This window comes from Dinoponera quadriceps, unplaced genomic scaffold (assembly GCF_001313825.1).
Source record: "Dinoponera quadriceps isolate SergipeBrazil2010 unplaced genomic scaffold, ASM131382v1 scaffold707, whole genome shotgun sequence".
Classification (NCBI taxonomy): domain Eukaryota; kingdom Metazoa; phylum Arthropoda; class Insecta; order Hymenoptera; family Formicidae; genus Dinoponera; species Dinoponera quadriceps.
In genome coordinates this window covers 898,627-910,697 of record NW_014555450.1, presented here as the reverse complement: position 1 = coordinate 910,697, position 12,071 = coordinate 898,627, and positions in this window count along the sequence as shown.

The window sequence follows — 12,071 nt, the reverse complement described above, 5'->3', positions numbered from 1 at the left end:
TTGTGAGATCGAACGGGATAAGCGCGAAGGGACGATTGAAATAACGCGCGAGTCGGATATGAAGAGAAGAATAAATAAACTTTGAAAGGAGAAAGGAAGGCGAGAGACAAAGTAGGGGAAAAGGGAATAAGATGACGAAGTGGGTAAGATGACGATTTGTTAATTTTTCTAAACTGATAACAAAAACGGCGTCCAGCTTGATTAGAGGCATTTAATAATAGTAAATAAACTGTTGTAGTTTGACTTCAATTCTGTCAACGAAAGTAGATAATATAATAAGAAATATATTTTAGATACACCCATATATAATTTTGTAATATTCCTTCATAAAAAAATTACACAATTATAATAAATATTTCCGCTTTCTCTATAAAACTACTGTATAGTATATTTAAGAACACATTGGTAAAATATTGTCTTTTAACTTTTGTCATCTTACTCAAGCAGGAGAGCAAAATGACGAAATTGGCACGTCCCCATTTTACGTCCAAATTTTAAACTAAACAAAATTCAAAATTTGTTTATCAATCTGTCAGTTTATGCAGATGATAGGCAAGGTTGAGAAAAAAGCCTGTTATTTGATGTGACGAGAATAGGGGAAAAACGACAAATATGATTCGTCATCTTATCTTATCCCCTTTTCCCATAATGTCCGTGATACCTGGCGACAATATCCTCGCGGTTTCTCGAAGACGACGTGACGGATACGAGGACGCGGTCCCCTCCGCTGCGTGTCCACGTGTAATGGGGGGCTTAAACCAATTCCGCCTTGCTGGCACAAAGTACCCCGGCGGAGCCGTCTGTGCCACCCACTTAAAGCGTCGGCCGCCGCCGATGCACAGCGGCGGACCCGACGAACGATCGCCGCGGCAATTCCCGGCTAATGGCACTGCGGCGACGTGGAAAGGCGATGCATCGTGAGCGCGTACATACATATGTACACATATACATGCGATGGACGGAGCGACGCGGACGACGTGTCGATATAAAGTCGCCTTCAAAGCAGCCGCCATATGGCGCCCAATTCGCCGGCAGAATCGATATCGCGCGGATAGCCGCACGATACAAGCGATAACCGGTCCCTCTCGGTTTGCCGGTAAATGCGCGACGCTCGTTTCCCGGTGGACATCGATGTCCAGCGTCGCACGACGACGAGCGAGACATAACTCGCGTTCTCCCGGTTAAGAACGACGCGATTTTAGGTAGCCAGTTTTACTGCGAGATCGCCGGTAAATTCCGCCCGTGGAAAATAATTCGCGTCGCGGGGAAACATTTTGCGCGCGTTTCAAACAATTAGAACGGGACATTCGCGATAAAGCGCGACACGAAAAATATCCATGAAATATTCTACATTCGGCGTAACGTTCGAAAAGAGCGACGCGATACTTTTTCTGTTTATTGTACAGGCGATAATATCTCGTAATTTTACAAGCGTCCGTAATTTTGCACGGATGTGCGCGGAAAATAGAGCCCGCGGACGCGCTCGTGGCGTACATAAAGGACGATAACGCTCCCAGGTTGGGAATCGGTGTATTATATTGTTAATTCCAGCGTTAATAATCTCGTGTCAATAATTGGCGTGACAAATTGCGGTAATCGATGAATCGCGGGTTGAAGTGTACCGTCCGCGTTAAATTGACCTATTTGTCGCAATTTCGCTGTACGCGGCAATTTGCGGGAGAGCATTAATCGCGTGTGGACGATACCTCTGCGAGCAATACGGCCGCCGCCTCACGCGGCGGTCCCTCGAAGTGACGTGAATGGATGTGCGGTACGAAAACGCGTTTTCTAAATCCCCGCGTGAAATATGATGCTCAAACGCGCTGCCCGCTATTTTCTCGCGCAGAATGTTTTTAAGTCATGATAACGCCGAAGGAACGCTCCACGCCCGTTATCCAAGATCGGATGACGCGATATTTAAAGTGACACGGCTCGTAAATTATTCCGCGTTGATGCAGAGAGAATACATCGCTCCATGATGAAATTCCAATGACGCGGTGACGAAACTCTCGAAGCGCTTAAACAGTGTTTCGCTTCTTTCACGTACGCTCCGAAGTTTCTCACGGCCGCTGTCGAAGTTGCGAAATTATGCCATAATGTAACATACGTGCCTCAACGAATGCACATAACGATTTTTCCCAGACATTCGCTTTTATTTTCTCCTCAATTGTCTACTTCGCGCGGCTGGTCCTTAAATTCATCGACGATTGTTCGCTCGGTATCTAAACGGCGTTATCTGCTCTTATCTCAAATCTGTCGTCTGAAAGTCTATCGTCTTGTTAAGACGTTCTCTCGTGACTGCATCAACGTCCAGCTAGAGAAACCGTCTATTAGGCGATTTAACCCCGAGTCGAGTAGGTGGCACAGGCGTGGTGACTAACAGCCGGAGTAATGGCCGGTCGCGCTCGTCAGCGGGAAACACAGATCCCGCGATCGTGATAACGCGCGACGAAAGGGCCGAGCAGCGCGAGTTTCTATTCCTGGCGCGAGACACGACAAAGTGTGCGGCACCGCGTAATGCGAAAAAGCCACTAACTTCTCACCCCGTGCGCGACGTGCCAAGGGCGGCGACTTGCGATTTTTCTCCCGGGAGAACATACTTTCCGCTTCTACTTCTTCCTCGTTGTGGTAAATACACGTCGTGCTTATTATACCGCATACTTTACGCGCGACTCTTTCCTTCCGGCCATCTGCCTCATCGTTCTTTCGTCTAAAGAACAAACGTCATTCATTTTCGCCAATTGCCTCTCGCTGTAAAATTCTATCCGATATTTATTCAACATTAACGAATTTTATTCCTCAACGTCAGACTATAAATTTCCTTTCTCNCCCGTGAGTTTCCCCCCCCCCCCCCCCCTTCTACGGAGAAAACGAGGTGTAAGTGCATCTCTTTACCGCTGGCTTGTTTGCGGTGTCTACGCAGCCGTACGCCTTTGGTTGCGACTCGCTTCTAAACTCGAGAAACTGTTTCTCGCACGAAGTCTGCGTCATTTTCGAAGAACTTCCGCGAAGCTCTCGCGTTTATATTTAAACCTTTCTATCTCTTTCTTTCTCTCTCTCTCTCTCCCTCCCTCCCTTCTTCTCAACGACATGCTGCAGTCGTTCGAAGAGGCTTCACAGCTTACGGCATGTTAAGTTGCCCTTTAGAGAGATTACGTGCGAGACGCAGAAATATAGTTACGACACATTACACCTTTTTCTTGCTTCTACGTAAAGCAGCAGCACGCAATAGCGGTTAGTAATGGACACTGAAAACTTCCACTAGATCGTTTATCAAAGAGACTAGCAAGATGGGAGATTTAATGGAAAAGGAACTCTTTATTCTTTACTTTTTATTACTCATATTTTAATATTAAGAAACCGTATTTTTCGAAATTCAAGTCGACTCTTAATTAGCTCGATATTTAGCGTTGGACATTATAAAACTCCGTGGAAATTTCGTCCCGAGGGAACTTGACTCTCTAAATTACCATCGGTTATTAAAATTAAGATTGCATCCTCAGACGACTCAAAGGCCGGCCTCTCAACACGTTATTTCCTTGCCGCTGGGTGAAGTTTTAATAACAAATTTCTTTAAAAATGTAGGTTCGAGCCCCCGTTTCGCACGATCGAGCCATTCGACGGTAGGGGCGGAAAAAAGTCGGATGACAAAAGTTGTTCGATTGACTTTTATTATCGAGCCTGTCCGTGCTCTCGGCGACGCGACGCGAGAGAACAACAATAAACGGGCGATATCTCTGATTATTATCGTAGCAATTGCGAGGGCGACGCTTTGATTATTGTTCCGACACCAGACGCGCGGGTCTGATCCTCGTGACGGAACAGGGTGTAGTATTATCGTTCGAAACGCGATATCTCGCAGATGTTTACGAGAGTGGCTTCGTCAAAGCGGGCTGCACGGCAGTGCTTGACCCAAATCGTCGAGCACTTCGACTTGCCACGGAGTCGGCCACGGAATGCGCGGGACTTCTCTCGACTTGCGAACGGCCGGCTGTTTATTTCACTTGTCCTCTTTTTTTCGCGAACGCTTCGAGACGCTCCCGATGCGATAAATCTCAGAGCGAAATACCGGCGCAATAGAAAGCTCGCATTGTCGGGGATGCATCGGACCGATCGTGCAAATTTCCAACAGTTGATAATGGAGACCGAGCTAAAAAGAATGGCGGTTGTTCGGTAGTCGGGAGATGAATAGTTCTCGAGCTATCGGCGATCGAAAATTGCGCTTGGGTAAAGTCTTAACCCTCTACGGCAGGACTTTCAACATATCTAGACCCAGGGAAATGGGATTGGATTCGTCTCCGTGCTCTGTTTTGTTTATTTTTCGTGTAATCGATGTATGAAATGGTAATAAAAGAGATAAATAATAATAAGAAACATTTTAAGAAGAGAAATAGCGTGTGCACGCTGTAAAATAAACGAACCGTGGGGTCGTATCCGATCCTAAACTTTACCGTTAAAGTCTTAAGGGTGTGGATTTAAAAAAAAATATTGTGGAATAAAACAGAACATATTAAACTATAGCTTATTATGAAACAAATAAAATATAACTTTTTTCAGGATTTTACATTTATAATCGAATAGTACGGTACCTTTTATTGAAATAATCTCGTAAAACGTATATAGATACGGTTTATTGGGACAATTTTCACAAAATGCTGTTACCCGTTTTATTTTAGTTTTCGCATTTTTAGTACTCAAATTTCTAACATTTTATACAGCATAACAATTGAACACTCATGACAACGCTATGTGTACCGAAATTCATCCACGGCTTTAAAAACGTTGCAAAATAAATAACAGAATACGAATAGATGATAATTGTTTTACTGTACATTGTTTTTTAATGACAAAAATATCTGTTGGCGTGGAGATAGCGTGTACCAAAAACGGTGGCACTAAACGTGTTCGCACAGCCTCTTTTTTTTTTTTAAGTTTTCATGTTAAAGTAGTTATTTGATTACTCAACCTTAATTAGATAAGCATTAATCTTAATAAGATAAGCTCAAATTAAAGCGCTTTAGGTGTTGCTTTGATACAACAAATATAAAGTTTTAAATCTCGCTTAAAGTCAAACTAACGTTGGTGTAAACGTATTAAAGTTTCAATTAAAAATATTAATTATTAACAAAATTATTGTACAAAATGTAAATAGAGTGCCATAATATTACTTTCTCCTCTATAGCGTAGTACCTATCTATTAAATAATGAGCAATAATAATGCCCTGTTGAGTTCTGGCTGAGGAAAATGGATGATTTCAAATTAGTCGAAAAATCTAGTTGGAACATGTCGCTTGGTACCGCTCTGTACAGTGAGAATAACTGGAGCGGCACAATTACGACTTTGGTGAGCTCGAGGAAGGATGAAAGAGAGAGAGAGAGAGAGAGAGAAGTAACTAATTATCGTAAATTACTCCATCGTTCGCGGTATCCGTTTCCTGATCCGTAACGGTAAGTTTTGATAATAAAGAGCGCGCGCGCAGGTTAAAAGCGGCGATGAACTTTCGGGAAGTCCCTCGGTGCGGAATGTCGAGCGGCGTGTATCATTTTGGACGACCGGACCGCTTCGATGACCATCGACCGTTCGACCGACGACCAAGGAGAAGGGACGCGCACGCGAGCGCTCGGTAATCCGTGGCGTTAGGAACGAAGACGCAGAGCGAGGCGCATTCTAGACGTGCCGCGATGGTAATCTCTTTAATTTCGTAACCGCCGTCAGCTGTTTCTAAGATCACCTCTCGATAGACGAGGAGGGAAAAGAAGCGAGGGGGGACACGATTTCGTTGAGAGATACCGTGGAACGTGGACGCGCGCAGCACGCTCGTGCGCCGTTTTCCATCGTTCTCCCGTTTTGCGCTTTTATACGCGCGATCGGCGATATTTCACATTCGTCGCGATTAAAAAGGATTAAATAAAAGCGAAGCTGCCCACACGACCACAATGGAAAATCACCGGCGGAATTACGCGGCCGATCACTGCGGGTGGTAACCCCCCGCGTTCCGCCGTGCGACGGGCACGGACGATCCGTCGTTCAAACATACGCGAGATGTTAAAAAAAAAAATAGAAAAAAAAATATACCAGAGCCCCGAGCAACGGTACAAAACGTCGGTCGGCGCACGCTGTATTTTTTCACGTTTAACAACCTCCCACCACCACTGTTCGCGGAAGAATCGCGACTCGCCACATCTCGAGGGTGGAGTTCCCCGTCGAGAGGGATACTCGTCGCGTTCCGCCGCATTCAACTTTAAAGCCGTTTTTCTCGAAAACTCGATTCCGGCGAGTACGCCATTGGTATTCCGAGGGGGCTCCGGTTATCCTCGTCCCTCCGGCTTTTATCCGGGAAGCTGTCTGGTCTCTCATTCTCTCTCTTACTTTCCCCCTGCCTCCCTCTCTCTCTCTCTCTGTCACTCTTTCTCTCTGGTCGTCGATCCGTTCGGAAGCGCACCAAGTCGCCGCCACGCACACGCTCCTTGTCCGGCCAATAACGATGACGAGACCCCTCGTTGCGCCTCTTCATCCGCGACCGGTCGTACGGAGAGGGAAGTATCCACTTGTCCTGTCACCCCAGCATTAGCCGCATCTCGCCCGGCTATCGTTCGCACGAAAATAAACAATTGCGCGCCGCTGTTCGGGCTGCGCTGCTTCGACTGCGCCCTGCGCGTGAATCTTTTTCCTTCCGCCTCCTCTCGCCTTTCCTTCCTCTCGTCTTGTTCGCCGTTCTTCGTTTCTCCCCTTTTCCTTTAGTACAATATTAGTCACAATGTGTCCGGTGCTGTCAAAATACTTTCAAACAACCTATTTTACTATTTTAGCTCCTGCTATGTTGTAGAATTAAAGGTTTAACATTGGGCCAAAATTTCGACTCGGGTTGTGAAGAAAAAGTGACGAAAGGTGACTTGAGTGACTGAATGACAGCGCTGCGATACGTCGGATACGTTTATACTGACTGCGTTTTCTCTAGCATTATTAATTGAAGAGACGAGAGGAGGGGCGGTCGAAAGAGAGAAAGAAGCAGAAAGATGAATGTGTTGATCCTACGAATAAGTAATTTACCGTTACTGTTACTAGCGCGAGCGTGCTAACCATAATTTAAATGTGGCTGTATAGCGCGTGACTTTTCGCGCGTGTTGTCCCGCCTGTATACACGCTGCGCAAATATATTTTTGTCGCGCTAGGCGTTAAGGCAATAAATTAAAAAAAAAAAAGCAATTAGTTCCCGCGGGTAAATTTTTCTAAATAAATCGCGCCTTTCGGATTTATATTCGTCGAAAGCGCGAAAAAACATGGGATTTTTCGCCAGCGAAAGGCAAAACACGTATTGAAAGTGCGGCGGCGGCGGCGGCACTATGTAAATGCACTTGCGGAGAGTTATTTAATATATGATCTCCCTCTTCCTCTCTTTTTATTCCACTCTATCACGCTCTCCCGCCTCTCAATGCGACGTCTGCCATCGACAGGATTATGCTATCTGGTGCTGACTCGCGGAAACTTGGCTATCAAACACGAAATTGCATTTACTCCCAGGCACTCATGGAACCGCGTCGTCGGATCCGCAATCGCGCGTCGTCCACGACGTCGACGTGGCGATCGACGTCGTCGGCGTCGTCGTAAAATCGAATGAAGCGATCGAAATCCCGTTTCCTCGCCTCCGTTCGCCGGGCGGGCTCAACCGCGATGTGCCGTATGTACGTTTTGTCGCCGGTTATGTTTTTCCTCCTCCCCTCGTCCATTCTACCCCCCCTCGCACGGCTCATTGGCTGAGAAGCGAGCGTGAAAAGCGATGGAAAAAGAAAAAAAAAAAGAGCGAATTCGAGCGTGGATGCGACGCGCGCGCGGTCGTAAAGCCCGCGTGGCCGGCGTGGAAACGTTTAACACCCGCGGCGTTGTAAAATGACAACTAAACGACTGTGTTAAATAACGAAGGGAAAATACCGATAACGCCGCAAACGCGCGATCTGTCTTTGTCACTGATTTTTGCAGGTGATATTTGTTTCGATGACCGCGGCGGTTTTCGAAAAATTTGGTTGATTTCGACCGAGCGCTATTCCCGACAAATGACACATTCCTTCCGACCGTAGCCGGATTCTCGAAGTTAAGTGCGTGAAAATTCAAAGGAAAATTCCCGATGACAAGGAGAACGGCGAGCCGGGTCGGCTGAAATCGTCGCGAACCTAACGGGAAATTAATACATCGCGCTCGCAGTTCGTATATCTCGGCGAGCGCGGCGTCGTCATGAATATAAAGCCGGCGAGGGGGATCCAACGACGGCTACGAGGACGTCGGCGACGAGTTTCGGCGAGTGCGTCGGGGCTGTACGGTGTAACGAACGAGTCTTTTCTGCCGAGCGGAATACAAACTGCGCATTGACTCCATCCCCCGCCCCCACCAGTCACCATAGCACCCTCGCCCACCTCCGCTACCTCCCACCCTCGGCACGTGCAGACACATTCGCGGGGTTGGTTTCGGATTCGCCCTCGAAATGAGAGTCTGCTTCAGCGCGGCAAACGTGTCCGTCGGTATATACCCGCTGATTCCCCTTTCGCTCCCTCTCTCGATCATCCCTTCCGCGTATCTCGCTCCCCGCGCGAGAGGCACGTTCTCCCGGTGCGGTCCGGCGCGCGGAAGCGAGGCGCGGGCAGGTCGTTACCGACTGCGCCTGCTTCCTGGCGGGAGAACGCGCGCGACGTAACGCGTGTACCGCACCCCAGCAACGATGCCCAGCGTGCCGTGAAGAGGGCATCGGCCGCGATGATTTTTTAATCGCGGCCCACGCTGCTCACCCCTACGAAAAGCGCCAGGGACTCTCAATGCCTGCCGCCGCTTTTCCACCCGCCGCCCGGCGAACTAATTTCGCGTGGGGCGTACCGTCGGCACCGTCTGCGCGAATATACACTGCCGTATAACGTGTTTATTATTATAATCGCGGGATGCAGCGCCGAAATTACCGCACGCTCGTTCGAACTCGCACGAACGTGCGAAACGATACGCGTTCTTGTTTAGTTAGTACGGCGGGGTATTAAATCTCGCCGGTTCTTCGGGCTTACCTCAGTTTACGCGCACGGTCCCGATTTCTCCGGAGCGCAGGAAAATCGGGAGATGAGAGCGGCGAAAAATAAGGAAACGGCAGCCGAGGGAGAACGCGAGAGGTGGGAATTAATGGGAGAGGGCCGAGGAATTCCATGTTCGTTGGCTGTTTCCCGTCGGGGAACCGTGTACAAGACGTTTCGAAAATCCAGAGATTAGTGCGGCGAGCGGTAAGAGGATAACTCTCGGAGCAATTTGTCCGTACTTAAGTCCCGCTGTTGGTCCATCCGCGAGATAAAAGAAGGAAGCTGGACATTAAGTGTAAGCAAGTGCGGCAACGGCGGACGGCGACGGCGTAAGAAATATCGACGCCGAGAGGAATGTCCTTATCCGCGGAACGGTATACACTGTCCGAAGCGATCGCGTCGCACCGATGTCTGGGGAAATGAGAAACGAGTCGTCCCGAGTGAATTCGGGACGACGATAGCAGATTGGAATGCGACGCGTGCATCGGACCGCCCTTCAGCCGCGTTGCTTTCTCTTCGCCTTGGTGAGAGAAAAGGATGGAGAGGAAAAGAAAGAGAGGTACTCGTGTTACAGTTAGAAAGGACGCCGACGGAGACTTATTTCGACAGCTCGATGTCAATTAGCGGGATTAATCGGACGCATTAGAATACGCACGTCCTTTCTTTGCTCGCCTAATGAAATGGAAACCGATGTTTTCCACATGCGACGCGTATGGTCAATATTTGACAAAGTCGATTGATCAACACAGGCTGCAAATGCCTCTTTTTCCAATTCATATTTTAGAAGTACAGTAGTTTCTTCCGAACGCGACACGTGGTACTGGCGTTAACACGCGCGAACACAGTCGTACTTTTCTTCATCTTCTATATTTCATTTCGAGGTTTCAAATGGAACATTTCTAGATCGGATCAAGATTTTCTGTTACGTCGATTGGTTAAAATAATTTTTTATACTGCTTATTATTAGAGGAGAAGGTGGTATTATATATACTTCCTTATTCCTTTTAAACTTGAACGTATCATCACACGAATATATATATATATATATTTTTTTTTCATTCATTTATTTTACACTTCATCATTTCGTAATGTGCTCTTATAGGCCTATCTCATTTGATTGATTGATTATTGAATCTGTGAGTCTATTAAATTTCCAATTTTATTATTATTATTCTTTATCTCTCTCTTGCAATTTTACCCTATCAGTCGAAATTTGTGATTTCGTTTTCATAATATAAATATATTCATGGGCGTGTGTAATGAAGAAGCGGGCATTCAGTACGGAACACTCTCCTCGCAGCCGTCGCTCGACGTCAAGGAACACTCGTCGAAAATAAAGAACGGCGAGTACATATTCGTCTAAACATCTTGGAGAATCACGCTCGCTTTTCGTATCGATTCGCCGGCACTCGCGACGATTTCGCCTCGCGCACGCCGCGCCGACATTCGATTTAGCAAGCGTGCACAGGGCGAGCGCTCCAGGATGTAGTCTATAATCGCTTCCTCTGCCTAGCCGATTGGGTGGTAGCGAGGGGTCGCTCGTTGTACGTATCCGCCGCGCGTGTACACAACCGGAGACACGATCGATTCCGCCGATCAATGTGTTCCCTGATACAGGGTGGTTTGGCAATTGCTGCTGCTATTGGTACAACCTCAGACGAAACAAATATCCGACGGATAATCTTGGATAGTCGCGCGAGCTTCTAGATATTCGTTTTAGTATCGCTGCCATTAGTTCCCTACGGGGCACACATTTCATACCGAGACGAATCGTCACGATTGGCGAAAGCGGGTAGCGACGTTGCTCGGAGCAGGCCGCAAGTGGAACGATTTAACATATGCCCTACATTACGTCAGGCAGAACGGACAATATATACGTCTGTATGTACGTCTAAGCATAAAATATTCTACGTTTGTCAAGGATTCGTAAAGCGTGTGTGTATCCCTCGCGTATACTTCGTGTCACATGAGTAACGGCCCCGCCATGCCTTATGCGCTTGAATTAAACGGTCGCCCAAGGTCTCGGCAAGATGCAAAGGACGATCCGAAGGACCTCGGGGAGAGATCGTTGCGTTCGAATTAAACGAATGGCACATGCGCGAGGAACGAGGCCGAACGCGCTAAACGAGAATTCACATGGCCCTTTAGCCTGAGGCGGCGCTACCTCTAGAACCACCTCTAATTAATAGCTACCGAGTCGCGTGGATATTACGCTGTCCCAAGGCATGACGAACCAATCGTCCGGCGACGCATACACTTGCCGGCTGAAATCGAGTGGAAAGGTGCGCGTAATCACAAGGCAAGATTTCCATTTGTAATTCCTAATTCGGGAACAACGAGATGAAAAGTATTCCATTGTCGGATTCGAGAGAGGCAAGAAATTCGTAAAACTCGATATTCCATATAGAGCTTCGAAATGTAATAAATATATATTTGCAGATATATCCGCGGGAATATGTTTGTTATTAAATTTGCGCAAGAAGTCGTGCGAGCGAGAAAAGTGTTTTTTAATTAAAATTTTCCGAGAAATACGGGACATATTGTACACGTTGTGCGCACAGGACAAGGTTAACGGGGAAATGCATGAAATATTTTTTGCCTCCTTTATCTTCCTTTCTCACGGAGTTGTTCCGTTCGAGAGGGTTAAGACTGTGATTCGATAAAACTCACAGGATAGCGATACTTCGCGTGCCTTTGTGTGTGTGTGTGTGTGAGGGGAAAGGGCGGGAGACCCTGTTCCTTATTTAGAATTTGCGCGATCGAAGTTGAGACTATACAGAGAGACTATAAGCGGTTGCAGCATTTCTAATTCATCGCGGTATTCCACGTAGAGATAACACGAGAGAACGGACAGAGATAAATTGACAATAATTTCACCCTATTGAGAATCCGATCCGGCCTAGAAGCTGATTTCATATTCCGTACAGTCGGAACGCAGATGAGATTCTCATTTACGGGTCTCCCATTTAATCGTTGACTCAGGCGTTGACATGACATCGATATCGACGTCGACTTCTGGCTGG